This window comes from Oreochromis aureus, linkage group 22, assembly GCF_013358895.1.
Source record: "Oreochromis aureus strain Israel breed Guangdong linkage group 22, ZZ_aureus, whole genome shotgun sequence".
Taxonomy (NCBI): Eukaryota; Metazoa; Chordata; class Actinopteri; order Cichliformes; family Cichlidae; genus Oreochromis; species Oreochromis aureus.
Genome location: NC_052962.1, coordinates 5,141,400 through 5,156,245, shown reverse-complemented (window position 1 = coordinate 5,156,245; position 14,846 = coordinate 5,141,400).

Genomic DNA, 14,846 nt, shown 5'->3' with positions numbered 1-14,846 from the left:
TTGAATAAATTCTTTAAATGCTTGTTTAAAATTAAGCTAACTGTAATTCAGGTTTCTTCAGTGCAGTAAAAAATCCCTTTAGAAGTTTATAAGCTCAACTTTTACAATTAAAATGAAAACAAAAAACAAAACAAAAACAAAAATTTGAAAACTAATTTTCAATATAGTATTTTTTAATGTAAAATTTATAACACATTCTTTTATTTTATTTTGGATGTACAGGTGCAGAAAAAATGTTTTCTTTTTGCATTCTGAAATTTTAAAAAGCAATAAAACATGTTAGCCCTGTTTACACTCTATATAATAATTACATTTTAATTTATATTAAAATTGTTTTATGTAATATCTAGGAATGCAATTTCAAACTCAAAGAAGAACACTAACACAGAGTAATGAAGAGCTGAAACAAGCAGGAAGCTTCAAGAATATATCCTGATTTCATTGATTAATATTTCACTCTGTGGAATAAACAATAAAAACACACTAAGATGAGAGGATGGACGTACCTGTTGAGCATAGTGCTGTGATGTCAGACAGGGGATTAGTACAGGTAGGCAGACGGTTGACTGTTTACAGTACTTCAGTGTTTCCCTGCAGGAATCGTCAGGTTCTGAGAATCTGCAGCAGTTTATATATCGACCTAAATGTCAGAGTGTGTGTGCGAGAGTTTCAGGTTACGGCGTTAAAGACAGGAAGAGGATGACTCCCAACCAGGTGAGTTTTCCTGAATGTATGAGGACCATGAGTCTGACACCGGTGACCAAAACTCTGGAAATGTTGATTTGACAACCTTTATTAATTCACATTATTTCAAAGAGACTGTGTGTTGTGTGTGTGTGTGTGTGTGTGTGTGTGTGTGTGTGTGTGTGTGTGTGTGTGTGTGTGTGTGTGTGTGTGTGTGTGTGTGTGAGAGAGAGAGAGAATACCTTAGCACACACACACTGGTCACATTTCACTCAGACACTGAGATCCTCCAGTAGAACCTGAACAATACTGAGAGCAGAACAACAATGCTTCACCTGAAACCTGGCCCACTACAGACCAGGACCCTCTCAGACATGACCCACTACAGATGAGAACCCCCTTAAATGTAACCCACTACAGACCAGGACCATCTTAAAACTAACCAACTATAGACGAGGAACCCCCTCAGACTTAACCCATTACAGTCCAAGACCTCCTCAATTCAATTCAGTTATCCGAGAAGCTTCTTCATTTCTAACAGTTGATGTAAAGTCCCATTTCACCTCACTTCACTATTTCACCTCAAGTTGGGCTGTCATGATGGTCATGTGAGCCATTAGGGTTACATGGATGTGGCAGTTTAATCATCTGGATAGCCCTCTAATGTATCCACCACCCCCTCAAGTGTCCTCACAAGGACAGCTACAGAAGCATATGTGTGTGTGTGTGTGTGTGTGTGTGTGTGTGTGTGTGTGTGTGTGTGTGTGTGTGTGTGTGTGTGTGTGTGTGTGCGCGTGCAAAATTACTTCTCTCCTTGGAGATCCCCCACCCCCTTGTCCCGCCAGCAAACTGACACACAGATAAAAGTGGAAGGGAGTTGCAAGTGTGTGTGTGTGTGTGGTATTTGGCTATCAAAGGTTCTTCTGTCTGAAAATGTCTTTCTTTGTAAATGGAGACTTGGCTGAAGGGCTGAAGAAGCTTTTTAAAGCAGCACTGCTTCTTTCAGCCTCTGCTGCAGCTTTGAAACACTATAAGGTCAGATTTACATGTTTATAGAGCCTCCATCCATTAATCAGTCTACCTATCCTTTCTTTTATTCATCTCTCCATCCTCTGTCTTTCTAACAGCATCCCACAGGAGAGGACGACCTGAAATAGAAAGGAGCTGTAGGAAGCACATTGTACTCTAAACACAGGCTTATATCTGAGAATTAGTTTGAGCCACTTTAACCTAAAGTGTGGGCATCAGAACCACTAGAAACCAGCAGAGACAGAAACTGATTGAAACTGTCACTAAAAGCCCAACTAAACCCTCACAGATGTCACTTCACACTCAGTTATTTATCTATACAACTTTCACATAGCAACTTATCATGTGTAACCCACATGTGCATAATCAGAAGCATACTTTTTCCTGAATTACCTGCCTATTATATTCACAGTATTCATTTATTTTGTCTGGAAGGATTTGCTAGCTTAACATACCTATTAGCTTAGCTCTTTATATTCCTTCGACCTGCAGGAATATACAGAAACTGTCACTGCCTATATCTCAAAGTGCATTGATGATGTCACAGGGACCAGGACTATCACTGTCTGGGCCAACCAGAAACATGGCTCACAGGTGAGGTCTACAGGCTTCTGAGGGTGAGAAATGTGGCCTACAGAGTAAGGGATGAGGTGAGCCTAAAAATAGCATGGGTAAACCTTTCTTGGGACCATTTTGACCATTTTGATTTCCAATGATTGCAATTTTCAACTGCCCTTTACTCAGCCCTCACACGTCTGGACACAAGAGACTCATATGTTAGAATGCTGTTCATAGATTTCAGTTCAGCATTTAATTAATCATTCTCACCAACTCATTCACAAACTGGATCTGCTGGGGATCAGCACCTCACTTTATAGCTGGCTGCTGGATTTCCTGACAGGAAGGGGTGGGCAGCAACACCTCCAGCATAAGAACACTGAATTCGGGGGCTCCCCAAGAATGTGTGTTGAGCCCCCTTTTGTTAACTCTGCTGGCCCACGACCACACGCTAATCACACAGCTCCAACCTTTTCATCAAATTTGCAGATAACACAACTGTGATAGGTCACATCAGCAACAACAGTTGTTCGTGGCAGTTTTTTCCAACTCAGGAAGATTGCTAAACTCAAAAATGTCATCTAAAGATCTGAAAACCATTATCCATGCCTTCATATCATCACGTCTTAACTACTGTAACTCTCTCTATTTGGGTGTCTGTCACTGAAGCCTGTCCCGCATGCAACTTGTTCAAAATGCAGCCGCAAGGCTCCTGACAGGTACCAGAAAGAGAGAGAGTATTATTGCAATACTCCCCATGGCTCCATGGCTTGGCTCCAGGTTAAATTTCAGGTTAAATTTGCACCTACCCACTCGAACTCTGCGTTCCTCCAGTCAGATGCTTTTGTACTTTTGTATATGTGCATATGTGCATGTACATATATATTTCTACAAACAAGTGAATATAAGAGTCTGCCTCTGTGTGTGTATATATATATGGATGTGTTACATATATTTTTAGAATGTTTCTTATCTATTTTAATGATATTTTTATTTGATTATATTATCTTTCTGTTCAGCATTTTGGGCGACACTTGATGTCTTTTAAATGTGCTATATAAATAAAGTTGACTTGACTTGACAATGATGAGACCTACTACAGGAGTGAAGTTAACCATCTGGCTGAGTGGTGCAGGGACAACAACCTTTCCCTGAATGTGAGAAGACTAAGGAGACTATCATAGACTTCAGGAGAGTTTACACCCTGCACACCACCACATTAATGGTGCTGCTCTGGAGAGGGTAAGCAGCACCAACTTCCTGGGTGTGCAAATCTCAGAAGATCTCTCCAACAACAACGCTAGTCCCTTCGCAGACTAAAGAGCCTCTGGGCTAGAACCAGCAGACTGAGAGACAACTTCATCCATAAGGCTGTCAGGAAGTTGAATTCTCTCCTGCTCCCTTCTGACTGCCATACACATGAACTCCAGACCCCCCCCCCATTTAAAACATGGAAGGAGCATGGTACCAATGATCCCTTGCCAGATAGCAGCTGGTGTCAGCATGGCCCCTCCAGTGAACCCTCAATGTCTAGGTGGACACTGGCACCAGAGGTGAGGCTGGATAAATGGTCCGTCCTCTGAATGCCAGGCCCTTTATGTCATGATCATTTTTTGCTGTAGAAAGAGGTTTTCTTTCCACGCACACTGTACAGCGGATGCTAATGTTTTTGTCACTTTTTTGGAATCAAACTGAAAGTAATGTCTGTACTTCCAAGCTTTAAATGCTGCATGGTCGTGCTCTCTCTCGCACTCCATATTATCCATTGTTGATCTACAGGAATGACTGTATAAAATATGGACGACCTAAAATATGGCGCCCAAAAATTAAGCCAAAACGTCCCTATCGCCCCCTGGTGTCTGGCTGCCTCCTCCATGTTAGCTGATGGGTCTGGGGGCTGACTAAAATTTAAAAAAAAAATTCTCCTCAGATAATTTTTTTCCAAAGATGCTTTCTTTAATTATCAGTAGTTCTCATCGCGCTGAATTATGTTCAAGGGCTCTCCTTTCTTATAAGCTTGATTCTATTTACTACCATAATGCTGTTAAATTTGGGTGCAACATGATCATAACTTGGCAGACTGGCAGCTGCAGTCACGGAGAAACTTGCGTATATCTGTTGGGGAATGGCAGATAGAGTGGGGACGCTGAGAGGTCCAGGGTTTATGTTACAAAACCACAACCATCTGTTACAAACACATTTAACTTACTGAAAAAGTGCACACTTTTTGAAGAACATCTCAGGCTCTCAGTTTGAAAGCTAATCCTTAGCTAGGTCATGAGACCTAGTTAGCTATCCGTTATCTTCACTCATTGTAGTAACTCCAAAACTAAGTGATGAAAACAGTACAAATGTACTGAGTACCACAAAAGTACCACATGATGTGGTGTCAGTGAAAGCTGCAGCTGTTTTATTGATAAAGTTAAAGACAAAAAGTCAAAGGGATTAATCATCCATGTAACTGTGTCACTATATATCAGCATTAAGAGCACCTCAGCTTAGTGTTTCAGATGCTGCTGATCTCAGACCTGCAGAGCTTCTTTTTTAAACACCGAATGTAGTCAGCTGCAATGAAGAGCACAGAGATTTTCTCTGACACAATTGAATAAAACTTGATGAAGGTCAAAGGTTGTCACTTGTATGGTGAGCTAAAAACTTGTGATCTGGAATTCTTTCACAGTTTTTTTTGCCAATATTCTGTTATTTACCATAAAGTAATTCAGAGTCATTGCCAGAGTCATGGTGGTGAAGATCATGAGTCCTACATGATCCCTGCGATGAGCTTCAGTCTTCCTGATGTTTCTGAAATGATGCCTTCTCAGTGGGTCAGCAGAACATCTGGCACAGGACAGCTGTGATGAAAGAAAGGGAAGAAGTTTCTCCAAACGCCTGGACCCACAAAACCCAGCTCGGTCCTGATGGTCCCCCTCACTAGTTTTCCCCCAGGGTGGATGTAGCTATTGATAATAATGTGCATTGTATTATTAAATGAAAAGAACAAATTACACTTCTATGAAACCTGCTGCTGTCGTTTTTATTTAAAGTTTCCATGGCTTCCAGGCTATAGAGTGCTCTGTGAGTGTAATAGGTCTACAACTGTTTAAATCTTCACTTTTATATCATCCTCACTCTTATGTTAAAATCTCAAAGGACCACATTACATTTTTGATATTAACAGTAACTCAGGGCCTCTGTGGAGTGTGCTTTGTCTAAAAACGGAGAAAAAAATCAGTGCTGAATCATTCTTCTGGCATGTGATTCTGGTAACCACATTGTTCTGGTCTTGCTTGACCTAGCTGCTGTCTTTGACACAGTAGACCACAATATTGTAATATCTCGATTAAATGATGTAGTGTCATGGTCCTGAGTCTGTGTCTCAGTGGTTTTGGTTATTATCATCTTGTGTTTAAGGTTAATTCTTGTTTTCATGTTCTTTGGGGTTGGGTTTTGGTTATATTTTGAGCTCCTTCTGTTCTGTGTCTCTGTGCCTGCCCTGGTCCCATGTCTCTGTGTTTCCCCTTAGTCTGTGTCTGTAAGTCCAGTCTGTGCGTTTCCTGTTTTACTTTGAAGGTCCGTGTCTCAGGTTAATGTATTCTGTTTTGTTTCCCTCAGTCTATTCAGGTTTGAGCTGTTAAGCCTGCAATAAAGCAGTGATTTTTGAGTTTAGTTCTGTTTCCGTGAGTCTGCACTTGGGTTCTTTTCCTGTCTGCACATAGCAATTATGTGACATGTAGTGGGTATTGGTAGCACTGCACTTAATTGGGTTAGGTCTTATTTGGTAAATAGAACTTTCTCTGTCAGCCTTCTAAGTTCCGAATCATCTTCTGCTTCTCTGTCATGAGGCGTCCCACAGGGCTCAATTTTAGGGCCACTGCTGTTTTTACTGTATTTATTGCCTCTGGGTTCCATCCTTAGAATGGGATCTCTTTTTGTTTTGGAGGAAGGCAGGTTCAGGGTTTAGATAATCAGCATCATGGGCTCATCCGATCAGAATGAGAATAAGCAGTCATCTAATCATTCACAGGGTTCTCCTTTTATTCTCAACTCAATAAAGCAAAGAAGGAAAGACACACATGGACTGCTATCTCTCAGCTGCCGCCCCATGTGGGAGTGAAGGAAGAGTGAGGGGTAGGTGAGTGCAGTCCTTATATAATGAGTGACAGGTGAGTGCAATTAAGGCCAAGCACCACACCCAATTAAAGGTGAGGAAAAGAAACAAGGTGCATCTGGTGAAGTGAATGTGCTAAAAGGTGAGCCTTTACAACAGCCGCCCCCATATTTCTACTGAGAAATATGTTGAAAGGGTTAAAGTTGTTCTTTTTCATGAAGCGGGGGCAGAGGAATCAGACATGCTACAGGTTTGATATAGGTTCAGGGGGGGGTCAACCTGGAGGTTGACAATGCAGGCCAGACTGTTCGGGGGCCGACCATGTAGCCAGCGGTGGCGACCAGCCACGTGGGATGCAGCTGCAGGCCCAGACCTGCAGACCGTCGGGCAGTTTTGCAGGCGCTGGGGGTAATTTACGGCACTTGGCAGGGGCAGGACCAGGTGATCCAGGAGCAGGTGGCGCCCTGACCACTGGCGGAAAGTTAGCCACAGGCGGTGGAACTGGTGATAGCGGCACTGCCGGTGACGACGTAGGTACTGCTGATGGTAGAGTAGGAGGTGGCTGAATGAATTCAGAGCCATCAGTGGACACGAGGATGTGCTGGAGCGGTTCACCTGAACCTGTGCAGCCTGATGAGTTCTAGCACAACGCCAACACCGTTTGTTTCTCTTTATCCAGTTTATCTTCTCATCCTTTGTCTTGTTGATGAACTCAGGGCACTTGCTAATGTGGTGTTCAGGTGAGCAACAATATGCACATCTTGCCTTAGTCATTATGATGGGTTGTGCTGCCTGTACAGGATCGGATGGATTTGTCCCATGTAATAGTGTTGTAAGTGGAGAGGTTGAGCGGGGTCTTCATCTAGAGGAACAGCAGGTTGAACACATGAAATCTGGTGCGGACCTTGCAGTTGTGTGGCCAGGAAATTAAAAGGAGTCTCATCTGGTGTAGGAAAAACTGGTCTAGGCAAACCACTTGAAGGAACTGCAGCATCCAATATTGTTGAATTAGGGAAAGGAGGGCTAGCAGCCGGAACTAAACCAGACTGACGGCTAATCTGTGGGGGCTGCAAGGGTGATTGACAGGTTGCTGTATCAATCACTGGGAACTGCTCATGTTGCTGATGCGTTTGGGGAATGGCTTGTAAACCACATACAGAGGATTTGCTTTCATCAGATGAGACAGTGTGAATTGAAGATCTGGAGGAACTGCGAGAATGGGGAGGAGATAACTGAATCATAAATTGCCTAATCTCCCTCATCGTCATCAGGAGTTCCCTCATCACCTCATCTTGATTGGTGGGTAAAGGAGCAGGTGATGTCTCTGGTTGGCTTTCTGACTCTCCGTCAGGATCCTGCAGCCCATGTGTGTCTGTGTCACTATGCTGGCATTCTGTTTGACTCTCTGTATCACATCTAGCACTTATACTCCCAGGGTACTGAACGTCATACTGCAGGTGGGTAGGAGGTCGCCTTCCACGTCCAGAACTTCTCAAATCTCCAGTCAATGGCTGCTGTGAATCCATGACGCTAACACTACTCTGGCTCGGAGGACCATGTTTTGGAGTGTTACGTCCCTCTGCAGCCCCTAATCATCTTAATATGTTCAGCTGGTGCTAATTGGCCACACCTAGCCAGGGGTGGATAAAGGCATACCTGAGGCAAGCTTTCTGGGGAGCTCACTTGTCTTTGCATTGGTGGCACCAGCCATTTTAGCCAACCTGCTATGCAATTTTAAGATAAAACCTCTTCTCACTAACACTCTGGTATTCATCTCCTTTTTTTATGTTGCGGCTTTTGAGCCGGGTCGTAACATAAGTGGGGGCTCGTCCGGGATCATTCGGATATTTTAGTGGAGTCTGAATATCAGTTTGTTTGACTTTTAAGTGGGTGAGCGAAGGTGTTCACTGTGATTGAGCAACATCCCTTTAGTAAGTGTGTTTCAGCTGGGTGGCTATGCTGCCCTTCCATCGGAGCACTTGTTTGTTGTTTTGCTTTGTTGTTTTAATTTGTTGTGTTTGGTGGTTATCCTGGGTGGGGGTACGCTTTAGGGTTTGGTGGGAGACTGTACCCCTGGTCTGCTGCCTACCCTTGAGTTTGTGTTTAAAGTTGCCTCGAGCCCGGTACACCACTGAAGACTAGACAGGTCAAGTTTTGTTTTTAGCCTTTTAGGATGGGAGTTGCTCACAGTTAATTAGTGGCACCAAACTTGGCAGGTAGGTTGTTTTTAAGTTGGCATCATGTGTACTGTGTGTGCATATGTCAGTGTTGATGGATGCTAATGAGATCCTCATGAGGTGAGTGTTTTGTGCTGTGACCTTTAGTGTTGTAGGGAATATGGCTGTTTTGTTGGATCACTTGTGAGTGTTGTTGGCCAGGTGATGGCAATAACACTGAGGGGTGCTGACCCACCCTTGATGTGATCATTGTGTGGCCATAGCTCTCCATTTGTGGTTGGTCACTAGTGTGTTTGCTTTACTGAACTTTTTGGATTAAAGTAACTTGTTGTGGTATAGGGCCACTTGTATGTGACTGTTTGTGTGGTGGAGACAACAGATCACTTAGTTGTGATTATTTGTTCCTACTTTTGGTTTTGTGTTGTAGGTCAGGTAATCGTTTTGGGTTGGTGACTGTTGTGCTCCTTTGTGTTGGTCACATGTTACTTTGTGTGCGTGTTCAGTGTGGTAACTTCAAATCCTCATGCCCATCCATGCTTACAGATGCCAACTATAATGTGAACACTGTGCTTCTGTTAGCTTTTACTTTTATTTCAGGTTTGTGGGTCAAGGACCTGAAGGCTTCAGAGGGGCTTTTAATAAATTTAGGGGTCCTAGAGGAACCCTTTTGAGGGAGGAGGTGTTACGTCCCTCTGCAGCCCCTAATCATCTTAATATGTTCAGCTGGTGCTAATTGGCCACACCTAGCCAGGGGTGGATAAAGGCATACCTGAGGCAAGCTTTCTGGGGAGCTCACTTGTCTTTGCATTGGTGGCACCAGCCATTTTAGCCAACCTGCTATGCAATTTTAAGATAAAACCTCTTCTCACTAACACTCTGGTATTCATCTCCTTTTTTTAATGTTGCGGCTTTTGAGCCGGGTCGTAACATGGAGGAAGGCAGGTTCAGGGTTTAGATAATCAGCATCATGGGCTCATCCGATCAGAATGAGAATAAGCAGTCATCTAATCATTCACAGGGTTCTCCTTTTATTCTCAACTCAATAAAGCAAAGAAGGAAAGACACACATGGACTGCTATCTCTCAGCTGCCGCCCCATGTGGGAGTGAAGGAAGAGTGAGGGGTAGGTGAGTGCAGTCCTTATATAATGAGTGACAGGTGAGTGCAATTAAGGCCAAGCACCACACCCAATTAAAGGTGAGGAAAAGAAACAAGGTGCATCTGGTGAAGTGAATGTGCTAAAAGGTGAGCCTTTACAACACTTTTCATTGTTATGCTGATGACTGCCAAATTTATTTGCCACTAAAGCAGAAGGATGGCATCTCCATAAAACCTCTCTTGACATCTAGATGACATTAAAGCTTGGTTGGGTTTAATTTTTTTATTTTAATTTTAATGAGGATAGCACAAGGACAGATATAAAAAGGACAGATCAGGAAGGTCTGGTTGAATGGCCAAAAGTAATACGTTTCAAACAAAAGGGGAAGACATAGATAGAAGGGTGAGAAAGCACAGGAGGATTGGAGGACCATGACACACGTGGCTTAAAGACTGTGATTCCCTTGAAGTTACCTCTGGTATCCACCACCTGGTTTGGATATTGTAGTGTGGGACATAATTATTTTATCTTCTTTTGAAACTTTGTTCAGTTACAAAGTAATAAATAGTCTCTTATTTTTGTGCTAATTACATTTTAAGGGAGAGAGACAGAATATCAGCAACAAATTCTAAAAAAAAAAAGAAAAACCCACTTTACATAAAAGTAATAAATTGATTTGCATGTCAATGTGTGAAATTACTATTTGATCCCTTATAACACAGCAGGAATTATGGTTCCCACAGAATGGCACCGTGCCCATGTGGCACACAGTTTGCAATCAACCAATTAATCAATTAATAACAGATGTGACTGATCTCAACTCATTATGCGTATAAAGCACAGCACTCCTCAAAATCAGTTTCATCCATTCAAACTTCTCCAGCACCATGGGCAACCCCAAAGACCTGTCAAAGGACATTGGGGACAAGACTGTAGACCTCCACAAGGCTACAAGATCATCAGCTAGAAGCTTGGTGAGAAGGTGACTACTGTTAATGCAACTATTCAGAAATGCAAAAATTATAAAAGGACCATCAATCACCCTCCGTCTGGGGCTCCATGCAAGATTTTAATTATTGTCACATGCTGCAGCGCCACTAAGAACTAATCCAACACAACTGTACCAACCAGATTAAAACCTGTTTCAATATCTATTATAATCTATTTAATAATAGATAATTTAATAATTTAATAACAGGGAACTCGGATGTTCTTCCTGGGATCTGCTGGAGCCATTCGCCTAGCTTGGGAGTCACTGCACCAGGTGCACTGACTATCACTGGGACAACTGTTACTTTCACCCTCCACACCTTCTCAAGCTCTACAGGAAGGGCCAGAGTCGTCTCTATTTTCTGAGGCGGCTGAGGTCCTTCAACATCTGTTGGACAATGTTCAGGATTTTCTATGAGTCTGTTGTGGCCAGTGCTATCTTCTATGCTGTTGCATGCTGGGGCAGCAGGTTGAGGTGTGCAGATGCCAGCAGACTAAATAAACTGATCCACAAGACCAGTAATGTTGTGGGGATGGAGCTGGACTGCCTTAGGTTGGTGTCGGAGAGGCAGATGTCGTCCAAGATAAAGACAATGTAGGATAATACCTCCCACCCACTCCATGATATGCTGGCTAGCCACAGGAGCACGTTCAGTGAGAGACTGAGATTACCAAAAAGCACCACTGAACAACACAGGAAATCATTCCTGCCTGTGGCCATCTCCCTGTACAACTCCTCCATTTAATACACTGGAGAAACAGCAATAGTTACACCGTTTTTGCACACACTGTTTCTACTCAGTAATAATCCTGTCAATATTATTGATATTTATTTATAATCACCTCTGTCAATCCTTGATATTTATTATTGAGTGATTTGTTTATATTGTGCTATTTCTTAAATTTGTAAATCTGTAACATATTGTGTGGTTAAATAGTTTAGTCTGTTTCTGTTACTGTTACTGTATTGGAGCATATGCAACCCACATAATTTCATTAGGGATTAATAAAGTATTCTGATTCTGTTTCTGATTCTGATACCCTCGAAGGAGAAAGCTTAGGCAGCCACATGCCACATAGTCAGAATGCAGCAGCCTGGGTTTGAGTCTGACCTAAAGTCCTTTGCTGCATATCTTCTCTACTTTCCTGTCTCTCCACTGTTGCTATCCATTAAAGGCAAAAATACCAAAAACATAATATTCAGAAGGCTCCTGGAGCCACAGGAGCACACAAACTCCTCCACTATGACAAGGTGGGGGGGGGTTTTAAGTTTTATTTTTCTTATATGGTAGGATCTTTACCTTATAATATGAAACACATTGAAGCGAATGCTGTTGTGAATTGAGGCTATTTAAATAAAACTGAATTGCACTCAATTTCAGCTTTGGTAACCTCTACTGCTATCTGTATTTTCAATAGTCCTCATTAGATGTTTTCTGTGTATCAGACCTTTCTCCACATTCTCTCTCAGAAAACTGTCCCTCTTCTGTCTCATTGTGAGGTTACATGTCAACTCCTGGAGCTAGATGTTGGGGCTAACTCGTGTGTCACAGGACAAAAGCAGACTGACCTTATAAGGATGTGTGTTCTTTTCATTAAGGTGAAGAATTCAGACTGTTATTAGTCTCCTGGATTACTGCTAACTGATCTTTAAAGTTCAGGTGGATGACAGAGAGCCAGCACGGCAATAAGTCTCACCTCTCAGATCGCCATCAGCAGGATGAATTACAGGCATACCAGACAGGATCACTACATGAAACTGATCCCAGATCAGCTGATATAAACCCGAAGCACACTGTGTCTGTCTGCGTCAATTCATCCAACCTGAAAGTCATGTTCAAAACACAAGCTGCATCAGTAACACACATTAGCATAGACACAGGTTGATATGAGCTACTCAGTGAAGGTGACCTCTGACCTTTTACATGTGTCATCACTGCAGCATTTGTGTGAAAATAAGTTTTGAATAGTGCATTCTCCGAGAGGCCAAGACGTTTTTACCACATCTGAATAAATTCCCTGAGGATGTTCCTGAGGTAGTTTATTCAAAAAAGAAAGCTCTATTGTCATATAATTTGCTGTGTGATAATCCATTATTATTGGATTGTGGGTAATTTTGTGTGGTTTGATCCAAAAAGGCTTGTGTGGACATCTGAACTGACCTCTGTTCTAAAACACATCTGATCTTTCTAATTCAGTCTTTGTGCACATGTTTCTCTGTAGACAAGCAGACTAAAGATTCAAATGTCACAATTAAAGTTTTTTAAGGCAGTTTGTGTTTTCACACTGCAACAAATACTGATGTCCAACACATCACATCGTTGAAGGAGGATGCCATAATAAAACCCCTAATAATAACAGCTAACAGCTCTTCACACAACACTGACACATCTGGACAATAGTAACACTTATGTGAGAATGCTCCGCCTTCAATATAGTTCAAGTTCACAAACTGGTTAAAAAATCAAACAACTTAGGACTCAGCAGCTCTTTGTGCACCTGGATATTGGACTTCCTGAGCAATAGACCCCAGAATGTCAGGATGGGAGAGCATACCTCCTCCACCCTCATTCTGAACGTAGGTGTTCCCCTTTTATACTCACTTTTTACCTATGACTGTTCACCAATTCACACCAGTAACACCATTATAAAATTTGCTGATGACACCACCGTCATAGGACTGATCAAGTACAACAATGATTCAGCCTCAGCATCTGAAGCAATGGTGTGACAACAACAACAACCTACATCTGAACACAGCCACGACCAAGGAGATGGTAATTGACTTCAAATAACAAAGAAGTCAGAGCCCTCCACCCTCTACATTGATGGGGAGGAGGAAGAAAGGGTAGAAAGCTTTAAATTCCTTGTGGTCCATATCTCGGCCGACCTTACCTGGCCCACAAACATTCCCCCTAGGTAGGAGAAGCACAACAAAGGCTGTACTTTCTCAGGAAGTGGCATCAGAACCAAAAACTGCTAATTAACTTACCACTTACCACCACCATCAACAGCCTTCTGACCTACTGCTGTAAACCCTGGTTCAACTGTTGTACTGTGGATGACAAGAGAAAACTGCAGTGGGTGGTGAGGCCGGCAGAGTGTGCAACTGGCACTTCACTAACTCCCCTCAGAGACATTTATACTGGCAGACTTCAGCAGAGAGCAAGTATCATCATCAACTCAGCTTAGAAGAAATTGCTTGTATGAATGGGTGTGATTGGGTGAATGTGGTATGTTGTATAGAGCGCTTTGAGTACTCCAGGAGAGTAGAAAAGCACTAGATAAGATTCAGTCCATTTAGAAGTCCCTTCCTTTGGTAAACGCTATAGGTCGATCAGGTCAAAGACAAACATACTCAGTAAAAGTTTCTATCCACAGGCTGTCAAACATGCCCTACCTCCACCCTGATTGAAGGTTAACTGTGCTGTTAACGTTTATGGACATTTCCACTGTATTTATAAACCATATTTATTATAATATAATGCAACCAGCATTCCTACCTTTAGTCCTACCTCTTACTCAATGTGCCCTACCACTGATCACTTGCTCCTTGCACCTGCTCCCTTATATGGCATATATAATTTGTATATAACTTGTACATATCTATGTCGATTCTGTGTTATTACATAACATTCCCTGTGTAGGCACCTTTTAAACTGTATTTTTCTTTCTCTTTCTATAGGAACTTTATTCTATTCTATTCTATTCTATTCTATTCTATTCTATTCTATTCTATTCTATTCTATTCTATTCATCAGGCTTTCATGAGCAGCAATAACCCAGAACCAACAGATCCTTATCAGATATTTAAAGTAATACATTCATTTTCTAAGTAAATTCAAATTAAATTAATCACATAACAAGATGTTTTAACTCTTTAACTGAATGGAGCTTCTAAGGATCAAACAATTGTTTCTGAACAGGTGTGAAGGGTTTACTGCACCACCTACTGGAGGTTTGCAGTCACTACATAGAGTGTGAAAAATACACAAAAACTTGCCCTGCTTTAGTGTTTAAATTTGTTTGAGTGTAAAGTAGGGTTAGTTTGATCTGTGAACCATCAAAAGCTGCTCTAGAGAATATGTAGGGGAAAATGAGGAGGATCAGTCCCTTTGAGCATATAATTTATGATTAAGCACCTTCTAGGCTTCAGTGTACATTTCAAATTTTTAAAAAAGTTGATATAGTTTCATTTACTT